Raw genomic sequence first — 25,229 nt, forward strand, 5'->3', positions numbered from 1 at the left:
GAAAAAAAAAACAGCGTTGTAAGTTCCACAAAGCTGTGACTAGATTTTTTTTCTATATTGTTACTACCACTTTGATTCGTTATTTATAACGCAATTAAATACATGTTTAACTGAGTACTAGTGTTTTTCATATTGCAACTACTTTTTTGTGTTCTTAAGATGTTCATAATGTATTTAATAGAAATAAAAATCATTTAATAAAGACTTTTATCAATGATTTATTATTTTGCACTAATTATAAGTATTAGTGATTAATACAAAAAAGTAGCCTTATTCTTACTTTTTTATAATTTGAATGACCCCTACTTGAGATCAGATGAAGCTTCATTCGACCCCCAAGCCAAAATAAGTTTAGCATCCCTGCTGCAGAGCCTCTAAATAAAAATTTATTTAAAGAGAAACACAAAAAAAAAACGACATAATAACCCTTAATTTGATTAAAATTCTGAAGTTTAGTTGATTAAACAATGAGAGACGTGTCCTATCTGATATGATTTTCAAAACTTTGTCAATAAATTTTAAATGTGTATTGTTATTAAGTTTTAATAACAATAAAACTTTTTTGAATTATAAAACATGTTTTATTGCTTTTGGAATATTGTTATACCCTATATTAAAAAACATTTTACATTGATTAATTATTACATCACGTCCTTTCATATGAATAATTCTTGTGTACTAAATATAAAGCACCAATTAATTATTTATTAATGAAAGTGGTATCAACAATGAAAATATTATACAAGGGCAAAGGCAAAAGGATATTAAATATTATATACTAACAAACATATATGTCCATACGAAGTGAGTAGGAAAAAATATACTAGACTCCTTGAACCATAATTGGCTTGACATTATAAAGGAAATCATGAATATTGAAATAAATTTGTATTTTTAGATGATTAAAATAAAAATATTTGTAACTATTTCATACTCTGAGTGAGTATTTACTTTGATACATAAATATTAAACAATAAGATTATAATTATACAAAAGTTAAATGAATATAAATATAATCTTATAAAATTGACATTGAATTAGTTTTTGGTTAATCCATGGTCTCTGTAACGTATGGTCGGAGTAACGTAAAACTAAGGGCAAGTAGTTTAACAAGAGCGTAATAAGTCCCTTATATATCTACAAGTGCGAAACCAGTGACGAATCCGTTCACATGGGCGAGGAAGTGGAATGTGAAAGCCTCCAAAGCAACCACAATGAAAGCAACAACAGTGGCATCCAGTGCTACGAGTTTCACTTGTGTGTGGCATCTGTAATTAAAGAAAAAATATATTTAATTTTAGTATGATATAATATATGGACCTACATGTATGTATATACAAGACTAGTAATTTAATATCTCCCCAACCATTCAGTCTACTGTATCATGCACTACTGAACATCTTGCATAAACTATTCCCTTTTAAAATCGCACAACCTTTTTATTATAATATAACCGTTTTGATTCATTGAATTAGTTTATTTTATTGTTTTGGTGAAATATGAATTACTTAGTGTAAAGTAGTCAATAGATAGATAAGATGAATCAAGAGACACTCATCTTCTATACCGTCTGTAGAAAAAGTAATGACACCTTCCAAAAATACGGGTTTGAATAGGTGTTACTGATTAAATGTTAAAGTTCCGATTATTTTTGAATAGCTTAGATTCTAAGTATTTGATAGATGTACATGCTATAAAACAAAATTCTGTATATGTCACGATCGAGGCAAGAAGAGCCATCATAGGCAATTTCATACTCACGGGGAGGACCACCTCAGACATCATGAAGGCCTTATACGTCAGCAAGGCCTCAGTCTGTCGGGTGAGAAATCGTTTGGCTGATGGGGACAACACCAAAAGTGGAATACCCAATAAAGTGAACCCTGAAGTTATCATGGGGGCGGCCTTTCAGGTCAAACCAACGATGAAGATGTCACAGTACGCCAAGAAGAAGAAAGTGTATCGATCTAATGTGGGAAATGTCATCTTAAAGGCTGGGTGAAGGTCGCTTAAAAGAATTGAAAGGCCACTCGTGTCCCAACATCAAAAAGAAATCCGTCTTCAGTGATCTCAACAACTTTTGAATGGATTGAAGTACAACAGCAACCAGCTAATTCTTTTCTCTCATCAAAAGACCTTTACCATTGACCCCATCTACAATTTGCAAAATGATCGGAGGGTGTTATATTTGGCAAAGCTGACAACAGAATCATGACAGTCACCAAGACCAAACATCCGGCCTCTGTGATGATGTTGGGGGTTATGGCATCAACTGGAGAAAAAATGCCTCCAATTTGGTTTCCTGTTGGATACCGGTTACATGCGGCCGAATACTTGATGGTGTTGAAGGAAAATGTGGTCCCATAGATCACAAAGACCATGAAGGAGTCCAACAAAGCCACTTACGTATTTCAGTAGGACGGGGATCCGGGGCATACTGCTATTATTGTTCAAGAGTGGACGAATAGCAACATGAACTTCTGGTCCAAGAACCTTTGGACCCCTCAAAGCTCAGATCTGAATCCACTGGATTACTCCATTTGGTAGCAAATTGAGAAGAAGGCCTACAAAGTCCGCCACCTAAATATTGATGACCTGAAAATCTATGTTAACCAGTAGTGAAGGATCATAGTAAAGGACTATTCAGTTATTTTGTGCAAGGGGTCCCAGAGGCGTCTGGAGGCTATCATTGAGACTTATGGTGGCCAGATTTATAATTAGTGTGCATTGTTATAGGAAAAAATATTATAAATCAAAATTTTCTATGTATAAGTATTTCTAGGCAGAGGCATGTCTCAGTTCTATTTCTACACCCAGTACAATCGAAACATGCCAATATAACATACTCTTTCTTTTTTCGATAATCCTTCCTCCATAATCACAAATTAAGGAGATACGGGATTAGAAATTAAGACAGGTTACCACATCCCTCGTGCTAGTTTGTACACGTCTAAGTATACATAAATAATATCGGGAGAAAAGTAAAAAAAAAATCTCTGAATCATTTATATACTTAGACATGTACACTTACAATAAATGTGGTACAGATGTGTAAGAAATAGAATGGAATTATATTTCAAAAAATTAGCTCCTTCCTCGAACAAATACGTGATAGCTGCGATTGAATTACTTAAAAATTTATACATTTCTATTTTTAACCCCATCCTTGGTCTTGGCCTAAATTTTTTTTGTTAAATTAGCTCCTACTAAATTTTTATTGCCATATATATATTTTTTTTTTTTAAATTTTATAAAACTAGGCTATATAAGTGTGGGTTTTTTTTCAAAAAAGTCGTCAAGGTTAAGGTAATCCAAATTTAAACTTTTTTTGTTAATCTAAGTGAAAAAACGTATTTGCAAATTTTTGTAGACATCAATAGCCGCTGATTGGCTGTGATACGCAGATGAATAGACAGATAGGCAAAAAGCCTACATTTCATTTCAATATTTTTATCATTTTTTTAGACATGTAAAAAATTGTTTATCATAAACATTTTTTAAAAACTTTTAATAGAAGTTTAACTTAACTAAATTCGTTAATTAAAAAACCTGCTGAAATGTGTAGTTTACGGATTAAATTTAAACAACATTACGTTGTTTTCTAGTACTGGTCCTTAAGGATGTTAGTACTAGAACTGATTAAACAAAGAATAAATAAAGTTGAGTGATGTCATCAAGGAGCAAACTTTAGAAGCTTTAAGGATTGATATGAAATACTGAAATGGACTGGAACGGAAATCAAAGAAAGTTGGATATTATAGCCCAAGCACCACGAATAAGTTTTGTATCCGTCTCTACTGTTGCTGTTTGAACTTCATAAATAGACTTAATTCAATACGTTCTTGAGCTTATGTGTACGGCGGTTACTTTAGAAAATGTTGCATATATTTTAATAAATATCTAAATATTACCATTTACAGATTTTCAAAAATAATTATTACTATAAATCTAAAGTTGTCACCTTCATAATGAAAATGGTTTGATTTCTCATTTTGATCAAATTTTGTCCGAAAGAGGATGCTAATTGTTTGGGGTTTTCTATACTCTATTCATATGTAAAATGATAATGAATTGAGCTTTAGAAGTCAACTTTAATAGTTTATAAAGTTTCAAGATGAAAATTTAAAAGAAGAATTGGGGGGGGGAAGTATAGCTGGAATGAAAAAGAAGAAATCAATCGTCGAGCACCATTAATATTGAGTTCAATTGATAAATTGGACTGAAAGAATTATATTTTCTACAGGCATATTTTACAAAAAATAATAGAAGTAATTAAAAATCACTATATTAGAAAAAAATCCTTTTTCACATTTCCTTAAATAGTCTTTAATTATAACCACTTTTCTTTTTTTTTCTTTTTTTGGGTGACATGAGGTAGAATGGTCTCATTATCTGTTCATATACTTTGTATGGTAAACAATGTTATTCATTGGCAGTAAGTATAATGTAAGTATCAAAATATACTCTAATAAAATATTTACATATTTAATGAATATGCAGAAATTGAAATATTATAAATATGCTAATACTTCCTTTGAATGAATACCCAATCAAATTATGAGGCTTTATAAAAATGAAAATATGATTAATTTTGAGACAAATGCCTTTTTAAAAAGTTACCTTTGATTGAAGAATTCAAGATTATAATCAATATTGTCAAATCATTATTTTTATTTATGATAGCAATATCTAGATAATATATAGTTTCCTATCTCTATACCTAATTCGCTCAAATTTATTCTTTGAAAAAAAATCTTTTTTTCCTTCATGTGTATATCTCACATACTAGTAATAATAATAGGAATGTATTTACATTAGAAGGAAACACGCCACATTTTCAAAATTATTATTAAAGTATACCTATGATTTTGATGATTCAGTAAAAGGAAGAATGTATGTATTCTTTTTTTTTTTTTTTTCATTTCAAGAACTAGTTTCAAATTTGCATATTCAGTCAAACGTATCATTTTGCAAAAAAAGTATTTCTATTGATTATAATCTTTATAAAGCTTAAAAAAATATAACATTAGATTATAGTACCCATTAATAAATATTAGATGCATATTTATAACATGGTAACAAAAGAGATACTCCGACTTCCCGAACCACCATAAAACGAAATAGTTATGTTGATGGTCTACAATGTATCATTTACAATATTAGGTGCTCATCATTTATATGCTGCCGTAATACTTGGCATTGGCTGGAGTTATTAGGCGTCGACAAACAGACAAACTTTGTTTTAATAATATAGAAGATAACTCCCCAAGAAATCCTCAGTGGGACTCTACATTTTCTGTAAGCACACTAACACGTACTTGGATGTTCTTTCCTCAAGAATGAAATAATAATAACACATCACGCCTTTTTTTTCAATCTGTTATTTTTTAACATCTAAATTTCGAGTAGCTACGTATGAGTGTGTCTATAAAAAAACAAAACCATGTAACTCTTTTGCCACCAATTTCGTACCAAAGTTAATGGTATTTAAAATGTAATATTAAGTTTGTGTAGGAAATCTATGGGGCAAGTTATTATCGTATTTGTTGTTGATAAACAATAGTACAAAATAATAGTGTTTCTTAGTATGATTGACACTAAAATATGTTGCATTATTGCCTATGTGGTCCTATTATCATTTCAAACCATTTCAACATCAATAGTTTAGCTCCTGTTCTCTGTTTACTATAAATTAGACAAATAAAATATTTTTCTCTTTCTTTCCTTTTTTACACAGGGTGTAACAGTGAAATATGGCAATACATATTTCTGGATATTTCCGGTAAATATGCGCATAGTTCCCAACCCCAATCAAGGGCGTTATTGAAGCCATTGGAGGCTATATTGTGTGAACTATATTATCAATGGCTCTATCTTCTGCTCGTTTTTGTTTTATGGATAAATCTTTAAAAATTACCATTTTATCCTAATTTAAATTAGATAGGTGAAAAACTCCAAATTTGGTTGTTATAACCTAGATATATATATATCAATTTCCTATAACTAGCGTTGCTCAACTTGACTCTAGCTACTTTTTCACTTCAAACGCTAAAATAAAAGAACTTTAAGAGTTTCTTTGTAGCTTTTAGAGTATAACAAAAACCAGGAATAAAAAAAAACTTTATCTGAGTCCATAATGAATACTTATTATTAAAAAATATTCATACAATTTTCCTCAAGAGGTTATTGTTATAGTTGTATAAGTTATAGTTGCTTCATACTATTATTTGAATGAGGAGCTAATTTGAGAATTCAGTACTAGAAAATCCCATGGTTTCAAAAAAAAAAAAAAAAAAGAGTTTTGTAAATATATAATTATTTCCAAAATGATTAATATCGTCACTTAAAGTAATACTTAAAGTCACTAAATGAAAAATAATGTGTCTCATTTATCAGAGATATATACATAATATAAATTTAAATCGGTTCTCATTACACATCTAATTATATAATCAATGAAAATATTTTTTTTACTCCTAAAGGTATATTTTCTGGGAATATCTTAAACCTCCGTAAGTGACATCCTTTTTTTGACAAAGTTTATGAACTTGGGTTTAACGTTAGCCCAATTATTAAGCAAAACAGTTGAAATTATGCTAATTAGTCAAAAAAACATTATACTTGGGAATCAACAAGATATTATTTGTAATTATTATAATCGAAAAATTATGTCTACTAATTTTGCGACAGAACTAAAACAATTCATTTTTTCAATTTACTTAAATAAACTATGATAATCAAAAAATAGTATTTTGGTTGTACAGTAAGGGCTCCAACAGGCTGGATAATTTGCATCAATGATTATACTGGAAACTGATGTAATTTTGATCCAATCTTATATCGCTTTTCACTACTGAAAAGAAAAAAGTTCCCAATAATTTGACAATTTGGCATCCAACTAAGATTTGAAAGTCGTACAACCATTGATATCTTATGTATCCTTTTTGGCGACGAAAAAGGAGAACAATTTTTCTTCCCGATTGATGTTGGCATGATTATTTTTAAAATTTGTAGACATTTTCTAAGGGTTTACACAAAAACTAATAATATTTTCAATTGCACACTTTCATAACTTATTAAAATTGTACACAAACAATTAATATATACTAATCAAACAGCATTATTCTTTATTAGAAGTCAAAGTAAATATTTAGTTAATACATACGCCGTCATAGGATTTACTTCATAGCTTATGAGAAAGAAATTTCAAAATTTTCAGAAGGGGAGGAAGTTTTTTTATATATTTAAAAAATGATTTTTTCGGGAAATCAAGCGGTTTCATTTGCTAAATTTTACAAAAGTAAAATAGTATTCAGCCTACAAGCCAGCCCATGCGACAAACTCGCGGGAATGAAGCATGATTGTAAAAAGCAACCTTGAGTAATTTTTTTAAAATATATGAAAGTATTCATCATGTTTGACATACTTCTAAAAATTTTCAAATATCCACTTTCTGACAATTCATTTTTCAAAACCAATATGTAAGAAATAGTTAACGTCTACCGCTTTGTGACTTTAAATGACACCCCGTGAACCACGTAGCAATATAAATCTTCATTTTTATGCATTTATTTAAAAAAATACATCAAAAATCTACCTCCACAGATTATGAAGGAAAGTACAGAAATTTAATTCTTAGATAATAATCTAATACTTGACTACGTAAAGTTTTTTATCTTTCTTTTTCATTGTATGATTAAAGATAATGAGGCATAAGCGTTCATTTGAATTTAAAATTTTTAAAAAGAATCATAAAACTTTGTAAAAAGTTTAAACAAGATGTTTATGTATATTAGACTAGTCCACTCCTAACTGTTCTAAGAAGTATTGAGTTCTCATAGAATTAAAATATACATTTGGGTAAAAAATTATGAATGATAAATTTTGTACAATTTTGAAAGTTAAAAAATAAAAAGTTTTGTTATAATATTATTCATTAATATTTTATGTTTTATTTTTCAACGCCCTTAAAGAATATAAAATTAACGTTTAAAAAAAAAAAAGTCCCTTTTTTTTATTTTTCAACTACAAGCAGATATGACTACGTTTGACATAAGTAAATTGCTTTTGCAAAATGATAATACTATTTTTTTTTAATTATTATTTTTTTTATAAAGAGAAATAGAAGTAAAAAATATTTTTTAACCTTGCATTAAGTATTTTTACCATACCTATGGCATATTACAGTTTAATTTTTAAAAAATTAAGATAAATAATAATAGCTATGAATAATAGATTAAACAAAATATACGTCACTCCCATTCCATTTAAAAGAAACTTATTTAAGAACAAAAAATGGAACAAATATTTTTTTAAATTTACTTATGTAAAAATAGTGTTAAAAACATTAGTGTGCTTGAATGATAATTAAATAGAAAATATTTCGAAAACAATGTCCATGCTCAAAACTTTAAGGGTTATTGAGCGATATCTCTACAACTTTTTCAGGATTGCTCAAAATTTGGCATTCATCGTTGTTTGTTTTTTTACAGAAATGCATGTTTTAAGTCTATCAAAGCCCGAAATTTAAAAAAAAAAAAAAATTAGAAAATATTAGTGTATTGTATATAATTTCTAAAATATAAGGACCTTAAAAATATGTTTTTGTCTTATCTATAAACTATCTATTACAGCTTTTAATGGAAAAAACAAATTAAAAGTTAAAAAAAATTGCTATCAAAATGTTTTAATTTACTTTTATCAGTAATTTTAAAGAAAGAATTAAAATAGTTAAATTAGCCAGTTCGTATACTTTTTACTCAGAAAACCAAAACTTTGGAATTTTGATAACCTTGGCGATCTTTTTCTGATCTGTATTTGAGAAAAAATACCAACATTATTTATTTTTAAATAAACTTAAAAATTATCTAAAATAGTTTGCATAGAAAGTTAAGTAAGATACAGTTTTATAATAATATAAACTCAGAGATAGTTTATTGGACAGGGCGACAACAAATTTAACAAAGTAGGAGATTTGATAAAAAAAGAAACTGCTATTTTCTATTTCCTAGTCCAATTTGTATTTGATTCCCAAATTAATTCTTTTATCATGCTCTCCAAAACTCTTGCATAGTATTTTTGTTTTTTGGACGTACTGTTGTGTGAGTCCTTATTCATTCGGTCCATTCCTGTCATCAAACCGGTTGTATCAGTCCTTCAAACTGCTGCTTAAGACCGTTTGTCCTGTGGAATGTCTAAACTGATTTGAAAAGAAGAAGAAATACAATAGAGCGACGTCATAAAGGACTGCGCTGTAAAAGTTTGAGGACTGATATGCAGGACCGAACTTGATAATACCAAGACTGAAATAGACGAAACTTTAGTTTTCAGTTCAAAATAAAGATCATCACGACACTAATTAGACGTCTTCTGGTGTACTCTGCGATTTTCAACTATTGGAAATAAAGGAAATAAAACATCAATTATGGAGAAAATTCTTTATTAACTTTTTGAAAAAGGGTTTATTCCTCAATATTTGGCAATGTATAAAAAGCATTTATTTTAATAGCGTACAAAAAAGTTTCATTAAAATTTGTCTCTAAGTTTTTTTTTTTTAACTATGTTTTTTGAATAGTAAAAAATCGTCTAGCACATAAAAACGATTATACATACGATTATAACTTTTTTATCCGTCAAACCAAACTAACATTGCAAAATGACTGATGTTGTTAACACACATTGTAAGCATGTGTACCAACATTATAAAACAATAAATCTGTGAATTTAATGAAAATTGAATTCAAAATTAGAAAATAACAGTTACTTTTTTATCTAAGTAGAATATTTATTATCTGATTATTGGGAAAATTTTGCTAATTTTATTTGGTCGGATGGACATTTTGCCGAATTTACATTTTGTAAAACAACAATTTGCCGAACGGACATTTCACTGAAGGACCATATAGGAAATTGTCCATAAAATGATACCTAATTTTTCGATAAATACAAATCTATATTTTAATTCAATTTAAAATGATAGTATAATGACTAGGTATTGTTCATTGGCTGATATTATGTTTGGTCGTCAATCCATGAGTATTTTTCTATATGAATAATCTATCATGTTAAATGATGATTTATTGATAACAAAGAAGCACTTTAATCCACTACCGTGTTTTTTTATTATTTAATTTAGTTTAATATAACGTAAACATTCGAACTACATTCGAACCGTAAACTACTGTGCTGTAATTTAATAATTATCATTATTGAATAAAATTAATAAAAAAATACTTTTCTAAAAAAGAACAAACATTAATTTATCCTCAAGACATATAAAGTATATAAATAATACCCATTTTTCATACTCTCTTTTTCAATTGAATTACGAATAAAATATACAATCGTATGTATAAATAAATTAAATATTATTTTTTACGCAAGTAATACTTGAGCAAAAAGTCTTTTAGGTAAATTATCCTTCTGCAAAATGTAATTTTTGTAAATTATTCTTTAGGGAAAAATTTTATCGTCAAAAATTCTGCTCACAATATTAATTTACTATTACTAACTGTAACTATCAAAATGTACCTGAGTTTATAAAATAACATAAATATAAAACATTATATATATTTTCTCTATAAAAGTGCAAAATTCCAAAAGTTTAGGACCGTTGAACTACTTGTAACACATTTTTCAAAGTGGTTCAAAATTTACATATTTTATCTTTATACCAAAACAGACATTTGTCTTAATTGATTTTTATTAATTAATAGGAATTTAGATTGTTTTCTTCTTTAATTTCATCAATCTATTCTTTGATACAAATTAATTAAATTATTTAAAAAATAAAAAAAATAGGACACTCTGGTTAACTCTTCTAGGTTGTGTGAACCGATTTTTAAGTTTGAAGCTGCACCAGACACTGCTTAGTTTGATTTTTGTTTTCCGGAAGCGTACGTCACTCTTACAGTAAAAATTTAATTAAAAACAAGTGTTTGGATCAAGTTCTCTGCATTCCCACATAGATTTCAAGCCACCTATCTTGTCAAACAGTGGCATGCGACAGTACGAATTAAAAGTAATATCACAGACACAAAATCGATATGGCCTCTTACAGACCTGACTTCAACCTGCTACGGCTATATGAGTAGTCAATGCCTGAACTAGCCGCCATCCGAACATCACCACTCTGAAGCCCTTCGTCAATTAATATCATTGAGTGAGGAAACTATTTGCTACGGGTATAAATGACATTACATCGGCCAACGAAGTTGAATACAATTTATGATTTTGACTCTATTTTTTTGTTTTTTGTTTTTCAGGAGGTGACTAGGATTAAGGAAAAAGTTACTGATCGATTTTTGTCTAATGCGGTTTGAAAATTATATATAGTCACAGTAACAGGTCATTAAATATTGAGAAGTCATGATTTAAGTAAAAATGCAAAATGGGCTTTGGAACAAATTGAGCTCAAATTGGTGTCCTTGTGTAAGTTTAATAATGATGCTCTATATAATAAAAAATCCGGTTTATGAAAAATGACCAGATGCAGAGGTTTGCACTCTGACAAGTGCCCATAATAGTTGAAATTACAATTGAAAAATGTATTAATTTCCATGTAACACCCGGTACATATATGTATGCATTCATAAAAGCTTAGGTTTATTTTAAGCTTTCAACTTTGATTTTTATGATTGCATAATATTAAATGTAAATATAACTTTTTATTTTTCATAAAATAAATTTGTCTTATTCAAAAGGAGAAACTATTTTTGTATTTATGTATGTTATATATTTACGATGCAATAAAACTCCAAAACAAATCTAGGGTAAAGAAAGGATCCCACTTTTTACTTTGATACTTCCATTTGGTAAAGATCAAAATGAGTTATGTTAATAGATTTATCGTATAAAATTTTTTCATCTGTAACAATAAAGCAATCCCTCTATATATGAAATCCGTATGTAATTTTTGACTTAAGAAATGACAATGAATATACCTATGAAATGAGAATTATATATTATAGACAGAGATGCATGGTAGAAAATGTCTGTCGGAATTGTTGTTTCATTTTGACATTGATTCGGACTTGTCCAGCCTTAGGACCAGTCCTTAAGACTCTCAGTATTAGAACTGATTAAAAAAAAAAGAATCATGGTTGAGTGACGTCATCAAGAACCGACTTTTATTAGTTTTAGGACTAATATATAAGACTGAACTGGACTGGGCCAAGACAAAACTGGACGGGAGTCTGAAGTCCTGAATAACGACAGATATAACACTATCTGTTAGTATGTAAAAATAGAATAAACCAAAAATGAACCAGGTATTCCTAAATAACTTGAAGAATGTTTGCAACTAGAGACAACACTAGCTGTCATGAAGTTCTAACAGATCAGATGCAAGCAGTCGTAAGAAGAAATAAATATAAATAAACTCAGCTTTGTATAAAATATAGACTGGAATTACTCCAATGTCGATCTTCAATTCTTCTCTAAGTCCAAAAAGGACTTACTCTTATAACTTCCGAGTGCTCCCTTATCTTTACTTTCTGTCTTTCATGAGCACACGAGCTAGTTGTTACTCCATACTTAGATGTTCCCTTCTCAAAAATAAAATAATAATGATAACAGCTTTGGGAAATAAAAATCCTGTTCAGTTTGCCAACTAGAAAAAGCCTCTCCCACTTTCTTGAACATATTTTATACACCTCTGTAAGTTAAGAATCGCATAAAAAAGAATTGCCATTTTATACAACTGAAGTTGAGGACTCATTTTTAATTATTTTTTTGATCAAGATATTATCATTATTATTTCAATTTTGAGAAGAGAACATCTAAGAATAGAGTAATTTCTTAGGGAACTCTCTACTATACCTATAAATAGAACAAAGTTTGTCTGTTCACCTAATAACTACCTGCTATGTCTGGTACTCCGCCTAGTATTATATAAGAAAGTTTATCAAAGAATTAGAAGCATTTACAAATAAATCAAGCTTAGTTTTATTTTATTTTATTCTCTTTTTCTAAAGCATTACAATGTTATTTATCAAATTATATGTTAAAAGTTTATTGACAAATTCTATTGTGTTTCATTTCCGTATTTTATGTATGTAAGTGAATTTAAGTATGTTATATTTATTATCATGAGAGAGAATTTTCATTTGTAAACACATTTTTATCCCCATCTACATAAATTATCTCCCATTGATAATACAAAAATGAAGATTTTACACAATCAGCAACAGGAAAAAACAATCAATGTTTTTTTTAAATTTTGTTAAAAGAAAGCGTATTTCATAAAATCTTATATTTACTCTATAAAAATACGCATATATATAAAGCTGTAAATCCACCAGGTGTGTGAGTTCATGAATGACGATAGTTCCAGCCTATATCATTGCTATATACAGAGATGAGTTTGTGTTTATTTGCTTCATCTCGTAGCTCTGCACACAGCTAATTTAATGAAACGTCATAACGGTTATGCTACTCTCCTCTCAAACAATCTTCAAATTGTCGGGGTGACCACGGTCATTTTTGGATTTTATTCTTTTTACATTCACAGAATGCTCACAATATAGACCTTTAATTATTCCAAAAATCTATGGGAGACAGTATATGAATTCTAGTATGGGTAGGGTTGTAAATTTGTAGCATTTTCATTTTAGCATGTATGTTTTTGTTTCTATTTGGCAACCTGAACAGTATTATATTTTATTTCTAAAGCTAAAGTATTATTATGATTTAATTCTGGACGAGATTATGTCTTATAAGAAAGTGTAACCCCGAGTACGAATGCTTATGAATGACGGAGAGTAACGCTAATGATTTGTTGTGGAGTTATAATTGTAAATCATTGTTGGATTCAGATAAGAATTGAGTATCCAAAAAAGGTTAATACCTACCTATGTCCTTGTTTGATAATGAGTGGAACTTGTGTTTATTTATATTCTCTCATAGTTGTTTCTTGCTAATCTAATAAAAGTTTATAACAACTATATCCTCTCAATTATTCTTCAAATTGTTAGGGCTACTTTATAACTTTTCGGTTTTTTTTATACATACAGAAAATACAATCGATTTACAATCCTACGAATACATAATATGTAAGTGCTATAATTCCAATATGCTATAGATTTGATCAACTTGTCACACAAAAATAACTTACAAAGTCTTTAGATGTTCAATTTATGTTGCGGAAAATCTTATAAATATGAAGATTGGTAAGATAGAGAAATTTTATACATGGATTATTATATAACATTTTTTTCAAGGTTTTCTTAAGTCTCTAAAGAAGTATTTTTGCTGACAATGTATAAAACAAAAAGTTACCTTAGATTCTACAGGATATGTACAACTTAGAAACTCATTGACAATCTTAAACATAAGTAAGTGTTTCTTTTTCAAAATTGAGGTAGTATGGCTGGGGGTTTTACAATGGAAGCATTTTTGATACATAAAAAAAACTGAAAATTGACATAGTAACACTGACATATTGTAAAATGTTTAAGAGGAGATCCACTGAGCTGTCATGATGTTTCATTAGATTATCAAGTTCACAAGGAAATATGCAGTAATTATTCTGTTTTAGATCATCAATTCTACTCCAAGTACAACAGGGACGTACACTCATAACTCTCCAAAAATCGTCAATAATATTTTCCTTCATACATGAGCAGACCATTCTATACTTTGCTGTTTTCTTCTCAATAATGATAACAGCTTTAGAAAATAAATAACACTTTTCAGGCTGCCAATGGCAACAACACTTGCACGCAAAAAAAATGCTTAGGAATTACATCCTGAAGTATGTATTTTTCATCATGAATTATGACAGCATAATTACTTTTCATAGAAGAAAATTTGATTATTATTTTTGTCAACTATTAACTTACTCAAAGACTTTTTTAGTCTGGTATTTAAACATTACTTTAAATAAGAAGGTAAAAATATAATTAAACAACCCTTCTTAGTTTTTATAATTTTTTAAAAGTTTTCTAAAACAAAATACGTAGATATGAAAACTATTTATACAAATTTTGTTTATTTTGTAAGCTATACTAATATCAATTCACGTTTTAGTTTAAACTTATTTCGACTTTAAATATTTCTTAAATGAATGATAGCATTGATCAAATCAATTATTTTAATAGTTTTTTGTTTTTTTATTGAAAAAGTTTACAAAATTTACTTGCTACATTATTTTAATTAACAAACAAATCCTATCATTATAAAAGTCGATGGAAATAAACATGAATAAAAAGATCAAAGCTTTGAGTCTAAGCCATTGGTGTTTTGCTTTTTTTTTCGTTTGATAAATGATTTCAGCAGAAATTATGCCACAATGAAAGTTGTTTGTCATAGTCACTCCTAAATTGTTTTGATAGTGCCTCTCGTCTATCATCATTCTTCACACATACACAGAAAGAAAAACTTAATTTATTTTTCTCTTTGTCTTTTTATAGGATTTCTTAGTTGTAGTGTTCAAAATATTATGTAAGTATTTTTATGAAGGAAAAAAAAGTTTATCAAAAAACATTTTCTCTTGATTTACATTGTTTTTCTATGAAGAAAATGTATTACTGCTTACTTTGATGTAAAATAATATCTTCTATCAATTTATGTAAGCCTTTGTTTCACCAATACCAAGAACTCTGTTTATTGAAAAGGAGGAAGAAGAGAAAGTCACATCGGAAGTGTATCTATAGCTATTGTATATACGGAAGGGGGCCCCAAAACTTGTAGAAGTATGATTAAATTACAAAAAATTATTGTTATGTAGTCAAGAAAATACAACTACAAATAAATATGTGATATGATAAAATTAGGGGTGTTACGATGCATCAGAATCCGTATAATCAAGAATGGCTCTTTTTTGAAGAATTGAAATCGGTTCAATATTGCCGATTTATATGCACTATTAAGCAAAAAAAAAATCTAATTTTATTATTTCAATTTGCTAACCAATAACAGGTAGTGAGGATAATATTTTAAACTAATCTATGTTTAAGGGTAAACGGTTTCCGAATACAAATATTTTTTTATTTAATTTTTATTTCAAAATATAATAAGTGCAATAATGATAGACCTTTATTACAAAATTCCGATCATGGTAAGTACTTGGTATGAAATCTAGTATATTATTGTTGTTGTAACTCGTAAAACTTAAAAAATAAACTTTAAATTATTTAGCAGATTCAGGCTTGAGATTTACAGTCACGTTTTTAGCACATTTTTACAATTGAAAGCCATATAGTGCCGTGAAAAAACCATATAGACAAAAATAAAAGTTACTAACGATTGAAAAATAGCATTAAAGCATTTCAAAATTGATATAATTATGTCTTTTCTTGTCTAGTCCTAATTAATTGAAGTAACTCATAAAAAAAAGGTTTTTTATGTAATTCCTTTTTACATAATAAGGAGTCGGTATCGAAATTGATTGAGATTTAGGTATCGGTACATCTCTACTTAAAGTATTATATTTAGCTATATTTTATATTCCACCTTCACAAGCAATGACAACTTCGATACGCCAATGAACAGATTAGCAGCTCTTGATGATTAAGGACGTGTCCATGGCGTACCACTCTGTTATGAGGACAGTTCTGTGCGGATTCAAATTTTGATTGGAGGTCCAACAGACATTCTTATCAGCAAAGTCCTAATCAGCAAAGTCCAGGGGGTCAAGGTCATGGCTGGAGGAGGGCCACATCGAAGAACATCAGAGGTCATGAATATTTTTACTGGATAAGTTTTGGTTCTTCTTGGCTGTATGGGGCTGAAACAGGCTTATTGATGGTGTAAGCTGTCCGGATGGAGATGTCAAGAGTCATCAGCCTTCTCGGCATTGAAACTGGTGCATTGGAGATCCCACTCACATTGCCTTTTTTGTTGTAACTCCTGCATTTTTAAACTTTGAGACATGGAATAAAAACAAAGCTTGTTTATTTTTGTTTCAGTCGTCGATTGGTTCTGTAATGAAACTTCTTTATTAAAAATAAAATGGTAATTAAATGCTACTACAAGTTAGAGTCTCCACTCTCTATGTAGTGTTGTGTCGGTCCTTATTTATTCAGTTCAGTAAATTTTTGTCTTAGGACCGGTCCTTAAGCTGATGGTATTTTTAGCACTCTCAGTACTAAAACCGATTTAAAAAAGAAGAAATAAAGTTGAGTGACGTTATGAAGGGCAGAAGTTTATAAGTTTTTAGGATTGAACTGGACTGGACCGAAACTGAACTGAGTGGGACACAACACCATATATATATGTACATTTTACCAATCCACTTTGATATCATTAGACGAACTGATATTGAATAAATACACAAATAATATATTTTTATATGTGTTATATCTCCTCTTAGGTAAATTAGAATATAGAGTGTTTTTACTTACGCCATTACATCATAATTAATGAAGGCTCATACTTAATATTTTTACAACAGAAAATGGACAAATTTCTAATAAATCTTGATTAAACTCCATCAAATGGCCATAAAAAAATTAAAAGACTTAACATCTGCATTAAATGTTACAAGATAAACAGTGATATTTGAATTAAATCAAAGTCATTTGTGCTTAAAATCCCTAAAAATGGCTAAATTTGTAGATTTTTATCGATTAGAGGCGAGAAAAGTAAAATAGTTACGGGAAAATATTTCAATACATATATTTATATTAACAATATAAATGAGGGAGCATCAGTATATAGTGCACCCTATATACTGATGCTACATGCAAAAACTCCTGCGAAGTGTCATTGATATGACTACATTGTTCTTTCTTTCATCAAAAATGTCTGTTTTTCATTCATTATTACATACGGAGAAACTTTGTGTTGTTTATTATTATATAAATAGGTATTTGTTGCTTTTGTCAATGTTTATTTGTTATTTTGAAGAATCAAATGAGTTCAACAGAAAAGGGGCTATATATCAACCCCTATTCGTAGATATGTAATCTTTCAGGGTTACTATATTTATGGGGCTTTTATGTTCACTGAAGTTATAATAATCTTCACAAATAATATAGAAGATCTAAGTAATAACTCCCTTTGTGTATAAAAATAGTACAAGTAATACATACTGCTATTTTTAAACCAGTTTATACGCCTACTTGATTTACAAGACAATACTGGTTGTATCAATGAGTTCTTATTACTCATTTTAAAAATGGGAGTGGGAAATTCAAAGGAAGAATACAAATAATTCTTTGTGATGCAGTTTTTATTTTTGAAGCATGATATCACTTCTCTTACTCATTAAATTCATATCTGATTGTGAATTTACATACACATTATTAAAATTTTACCTGTTTGTTGCTAATTGAATACCCAGTTTTGATTAATATATATCCTAACATATATTTTAACCTTCAATTTTGGAACTTTTCAAAGTTTCAAAAATAACTGGAAATATGAAATCAAATTAATATAACCGCCCAACTAGACCTTATGAAAGCAAATAATATTTTGATATACTTACGCTTTACAAATGAACTCTTGATTTATAGACAAAGAAAAAAAAAGTTCCTATTCTTATTATTAAAAAAACTTTCAAATAGATAGTTGTTTGATCTTAACATTGCATTTTATCAAATGTTTGATGTTTGAATTTGAAATAATATGTGACAGAGAACAAGTTTATTTTCATGAAAATTAATGGTTAATTTTATACCTAAAAGTTGGCCCAAACCTATAAAACGCGTAAGAGTACTCATAAAAATTATTTAAATTCAGATTTGAAACAAAAAAACAAAATACATATACATTGTTAATGTGTCAAGAATTACGAGAATTAATCATTAAATTTCAATTATTTTTATATAACTCAAATTTTCCATATTTATGCACCATTTTTCTTTTAAAAAACAAAGTATATATGTAAAATATATTAAATTTAAAAAAAGGTAGAGCACAAATATGACTAGAATGTGTACTCTGTAGAATGCAAATCTCCACTTAATATATTTTCACGTAAAAATCAATGTTTATTTGAGTTATTTATCTTAATTTCAATATTAAAAGCTAAAAAGCTTTTTGTTATTTTTCAAAGAAGATATTGCAAAAAAATATATCAAATTCTGGACAAACATGGAATGGAAAAATTTAGATATCATAACTTTGATACACACCGACCATGACACCCCGGACATCGTCAAGCAGAATGGTGTTAACCACTACATCGTCTACTTTGTTTTCAAACCCCTATAATATGGATACGGCTAGAAGGATCTTACTCGAGTCAAGCTAACCCCAAAGATGCCGAGCATATTATTTTTGATGGTTCAATTCGCAAAAAAAAAAAAAAAAAAAAAAAGAAGTTTCTATACTAATCTAACTTGACAAATGTGTTCAAACTGCAATGAAAAAGTCAAAAAGGTTTAAAGGAGAGACCATTCTTGATTCAAGGGCATCAACAATTCCAGTTTCAACTTTTTTAAACTTCTGGCCACACACGAATTGGACTTCAACTTGTTGGACTACAACAACATCTGGTACCAAGTGAAGTTCAAAGCTTGTTGAGTCTGCAAGGTTGAAATCCTAGAGTCCTCTGTGGATAATGGGTGGAAGAAGATGAGTTGCAGCTACATCACAAATGTGTATGTGGCCTTTTTGTCCGCTGGGAGGATCTCATTGCCACCAATGGAGCCAAGTTCAAAAATAATGTTATTGTATATATATACAGTTAATAAGGTGTTGCAAGACTTATTCACTCCCCAGTACGTCTGCATATAAAAAGAAAAATTGTATATCTTTCTTCTTTTTTGCAAATACGTCTAGAATCCAAATAAATACATAAATATAGATTAACATTCATCACATTTAATTTAATTATCTAAAGGTATGAACTACACATACTCAAACTTAACATTTCTTTCTACAAGATGAAAATAAAGCTGAACAAATATTCATGGCCTCATAAAACATTTTATAGATTTTTTTTTTTGAATTTCTTAAAAAGTTTTTTCCCGCTATTGACTATATTTTCTTCCTTTTTTATCCTTTTTCAGTTATGCTTCATTACCATAGCAAAAAAATGTATCCATTATTGCATGGAGTAGTAAAATGTATAAAATACAATTTATTTGCAATAAATGAGCTCTGGAAGTATATTTCATAATAATACAAAAGACACTTGATATTAAAATAAGCGAGATATGAGTGGTAAAACCGAAGAAAAATAGCAAAATATTGGAATATTTATTTATTAATTTGCAAGACCTTTAGAAATGCAACTTTATTTTATTTTAAATATCAGATTTATTCTATAACTTCAGCTAGGATTTAAATTACTTGAATAAAAAATAAAAAAGACTTTTATGTAAGGTTATTTTTCAAATGCTCAAATATTTGTATGAAATTGTTAGTTAATTTGATTTTCATCTATACAGTTCTTTCATGTCGAGTTAGGGCAATGAATTGTAGTTTTATACCCTAGAAACTTGAATTTAAAGAAAGACTTCAAAGGCAAAATCTTTTTAGATAGAAAGTTTTATTGGTCATATTTATGTTCTACAGCTTAAATAACAATAACTCATGGCGCTCCATAACATTCATTTTGTTGTATAGTATTATATGTATATAGGAGGTAAAAATATGAAATTTACACAGTTTACAATTTTTATATTTGCTTCATATTTCTAGTAATATTTATATTACAAAAAAATATTTAACAATAAATGATTCCAAAGGATGCTTGGTATATATTTATGCAATTCTGATACCTTATGGATTACTTTATATCTTTATAAAATATTCACCTTTAAAATCATACAACCTCTCTATTATAACCATAACTATTTTGATTCAATGAATTATTATATTTTATCTTTTAAGTGAAACATGAATAACTTAATGTAATGTAATCTACGGATAGAAATGGTTCAAAATATGATCAGCTACGAAGAAACTGATAATATAATATCTTTTTGCATGGATACTCCCTAAAAAAGGTCTTCCTTCGATGAGATTAAATAAGAGGTCCTTCCTCCATACTTGCTAATAAATGAGATATGGGATTATTAGTTAGATATGAAAGGAATAAAAGGAAATTCTTTATAAAAAATTAGCTCTTTCTTTGATAAAACTGAATCATACTTGTAATTGCTTTTGGAGCACTCTTTCAAGTTTTCTTAAAAATCTTTTGTCTAACACAGCTCCATTATTAATTACTTAAATCACAAATGAGGGTTTCCAATGGATGATGGGATATGTCCCTGACTGTGCATACATTATTCATCACTTCTTGACAAACATTAATTCTTCTCTTTTACAGTTGTTATTTAATTGACGAAATAATTATTATTTATTTGCAATGCTCTAAAAAAACGAAAATCAATATAATAATCCTGACAATTTCGAAAGTGTTTTAGGAAAGCCGCTTAACTGTCATGACGTCTCATTACATTAGCTACAATCAACTGTTACAAGGGAGGAGGGGAAGAAGGAAATAAATAAGAAAATTTGCAAGAATTACTCAAATATTGATCCTCAATTCCACTCTGAGTCCTACAAGGGCTTACAATTCACAAACTCCATCACAAATCCTTTAGGTTACTCTCCGTCTTTTATGAGCATACACTAATGTTCAATCAGGTTTTGGATTTAATAGGAAAAGAAGTTAATAACTTAGGAGTTAAAAAAGAATGACACCATTTAAGAAAAGGATTACTTTTCCAGCTGTTGGAGATTTAAGGTCATTTGACAATTTTTTGTTATGTTGTAGATAGATTTGTTTTATGCTGTTCGTCATAATATGCCTCGCTAACGATACCAAGGGCTTACCACCATGTTTTGTTAATACTTTATTAATTTCAGTGTGAGAGACTCCATTATCCTTAGTATGATTTCGAATTGACAATGAAGATTCTTAATTCTTAACATCGCTCCCCTTCTTTTAAAAGTTTACATCTCATTCCAACTTCTTCTTTACATTGTAGACAGTCTTCATGGAGACTTCAATAAGCCTTGAAATTTCAGTTAGAGTGTGACCCGCACGAATTAATGTAGAGACCTTAAGCCTTGTTTCCCCTCTGATTACATTTTTTTTTCATTAATGAAGAAAATTTGTATATTGTTATAAAGCTGATATTGTATAGAAAATATCAATATTAGGAATTGTTGAAGTCAGTCACTTAAAATCCCGGAAATTCGGAACATTTTGTGTGTATAAATTTCAAGTTTTCACAAAGTGCTAAAATATCTGCATTAACAATTATTTTAAACTCGTATTTCAAATTGAAATTAGATAAGAGGATTTAAAAGATGCCATTGTTAAGCTGCAAAAATAATATGCGAATGTACATGAGCTCCATTCTGCTAGAAAACTATATTACTTTCAGGATTTTTTTTTTTAAATCAACAAAGGAAGAAATTTGCCGTGAATGACTTCAATGTAGTCATTAGTAGTGATAAAAATTGCGTGCATTCTGTTCATATTTTGAAATGTTCCTATAATAATCCTGACAATTTGTATATTATTTTGGAGAAAAGCAGCTCCGCCGTAATGATGTTTCATTATGTCAGCTGCAATCAGCTGTGATATGAGAGGAGGGGAGAAGGAAATAAACAAGAATATAGGGTAGAATTACGACGATGTTGATCTTCAATTCCACTCTGACTCCAAATTTTGAAGTCAGTCACTTAAAATCCAGGGAATTCATAATAATGTGAGAGTGTAAATTTCAAGTTTTCACAAGGTATTAAAATCTCTGCTTTACTAATTATTTTAAAATGAAATCAGATAAGAGGATTAAACAAACGCCATTGTTAAGCAACAAAAATAGTATACGAGTATATATTTTTAAAAACATAATATAAAAAAAAAGTTGCATCATAACCACTAATACAGCTCTGATTTTGAATTTCAAAAGCATATTTTTTGCGGTTTTTGTTTAAGTTTTATTATTTTGAAAGAAATGAGAAAAAATAAGTTAAAGATCAAATGATAAAGGAACTTTATGTCAATATCAAATTATAGATAGTGTTACTTAATAATATAATCTTTGAGGAGTCATATTTGACACTCCCACATTTTTAGAGTCAATTTTTCATTAGCTTTAATTGGATCTAAACTCCCTTATTTTATGATAATTTTTTTCCCCATAAAATTTGTTAATCTAAAAATTTTATGTCGAGTTTTCATTGCACTTTTAAGCTTGATTTCATTTTTGATCCTATTGCCATTTTTGGTTTTTAAAAATGACGACGATTATAGTGTTAATATTAATAAATAGGCAACCAAAATATAATTTGACATACTCAAATGTTTTGTAATAGTTTTTTCCGACATTTGGTTCATTCTAATTCTATATCTTGTGTTTTTTTCTTTGTGAAGTAACACCCAAATGCGTTTGTTCAGTTCTAGATCTTTCAATAGTTCCTGATAAAATAAATTAATTTCTTTAAAAACATTTAAATTTCATACCATTCAGTGAATACCTTATTCCAAGTAACCACAGCTGACAAACTATCAGCGGAGATTCAAATGATATAAAACGCCGGTATGTAAAAAAAAAAAAATTAACATGGTCACTTTAATCATTTTAAGGAAGAGAGCTGCTAGGCTTATTAAATTAGCTATGAGATAAATAAAGTAAACACAACCCCCAGTGATATAGGTAGGAATTACTAATATGGCGATCCTTAATTCTACTCCGAGTCCAACAAGGACTTATACTCAAAGCCTCTTCGTCTCTTACGCACAAGTGTTTATTTTATATTTATTTACTATCGTTTTTTCCTCAAGAATAAAAGAACAATGATGACAACTTTGGTAAATAAAAATCATTCTCAGGTAGCAGTAAAAAAAAACACGATCTTTAGATTTCATATTTTTTAACCTTGGACTATGTGCATAATTATGTTATTATTATATTAAATATTATTGAAACTATTTTTTCTAACTTTCCAACTCAAATTATATCATTTTTAACTGTTGCAATCGTGCCTGGATACGGGGACAGTTGCAACACTTGACAAATCGGATTCAAATACAATTTGTAGAACAACTATGACTGTTATTACCTTTTAAATATATTTAAACAATAGAAGATATATGGAGGTATGTTGTGTTAAAATTTAGCGAGTCTTAGTCAAGACAGCACAGAGTAATTAAGCCAATAACAAAAAGTCTTGCCTTTGCTTCTCATACACATATTGATCTTATCTTGTAGTACACATTTTATTTTTTTTAAATTTTCAAGAGCAAAATTTTAACAAAAGGTTAAGTGAGAACATTTATTTAACAAAACCATCTGAATGTAATGCCTGGCACAAATTTTATTCAAACGTGAGGTCTCGCCCCTTATAATAGCCTCAATACGAGGCCTAAATCCCAAGCAGATCAAACTCGGGCTTGGTCCACTCTTTCTCAATGGCCTCTAGAGATTGGGCACTCATATGAGGAGAAGCAAACACCCTCTCCTCCAAACGCACTTATATAGAGTATTCCAAGGAGTTAGAATATGGTACACAGAACTGAGCCGGACCTATTCTAAGCTGAACTGCCGACTAAAGTTTTCTGTCCTAAATGAGAACCGGCACAGCCCTAGTTTTTATGGATTGCCTTTGCATTACTAAATTTTATTTTAGTTATTTATGAACTATAATGAAATATTCAGTAAAATAAAAAGAAATAAAAATACAAGAAAAGGCATCAAATTCTATAAAAGATATATGAATAGATGTAATTACTAAAGATATATATGCATATTTTTGATCAAATACATCATCATATTTTTATTCGTGATCTGCTATTTATATTGAGCAAATAAATCATATAGAAAACAATTCGTAAAAATATATATAAATGAATGAAAATGTAGATTTTACTAAAGATTTAGTATTATTTATTTTAGCAATAATTATGGGTAGAATGTTACTCCATCCCTTTTACATTTTTGTTATTGGACTATTTCAAAATAGATTAAAAAATTTTAATATGAATATTATAATAAAATATGAATCTGTATTTAATTTAAGTTTAAAATCTGCTTAGTGACAAGTATGAGTAATAATGCGTAAAACGCCCAAAAAAAATAATTCCAAGAAGGATGTGAATCTCTACAATTATACTTCAAAGTTATATCAATGTTAAATATAACACTCAAACATAAATAGTTAAATAATAGTCTTACCTTTTCTTATTATTATATTTTTATAATATCACAATTGAAATACTTTGCAACACAAACACAAAATGACAAATTGCTAAAAGTAAAAGTTTATTTACAGATTTTTATATTTTGGGCCTGCTTTGTTTTTGTATGGCTGAAGGCGGC

The 25,229-nt window shown here is 28.7% G+C and overlaps 2 long non-coding RNA genes across 2 annotated transcripts; both read right to left on the bottom strand.

Annotated features, from left to right (window-relative positions):
* Window positions 1-685: 685 nt before the first annotated feature.
* On the bottom strand, window positions 686-25,229 carry LOC121128162 (uncharacterized). Its single transcript, XR_005868066.2, has 2 exons — window positions 25,086-25,229; window positions 686-1,268 (listed from the first exon to the last, which is right to left on the bottom strand). It is a non-coding gene; the product is annotated as an uncharacterized lncRNA (long non-coding RNA).
* Window positions 13,622-24,835, bottom strand: LOC121128163 (uncharacterized). Its single transcript, XR_005868067.2, has 2 exons — window positions 23,389-24,835; window positions 13,622-23,329 (listed from the first exon to the last, which is right to left on the bottom strand). It is a non-coding gene; the product is annotated as an uncharacterized lncRNA (long non-coding RNA).

Source organism: Lepeophtheirus salmonis, chromosome 13 (assembly GCF_016086655.4).
Source record: "Lepeophtheirus salmonis chromosome 13, UVic_Lsal_1.4, whole genome shotgun sequence".
Taxonomy (NCBI): domain Eukaryota; kingdom Metazoa; phylum Arthropoda; class Copepoda; order Siphonostomatoida; family Caligidae; genus Lepeophtheirus; species Lepeophtheirus salmonis.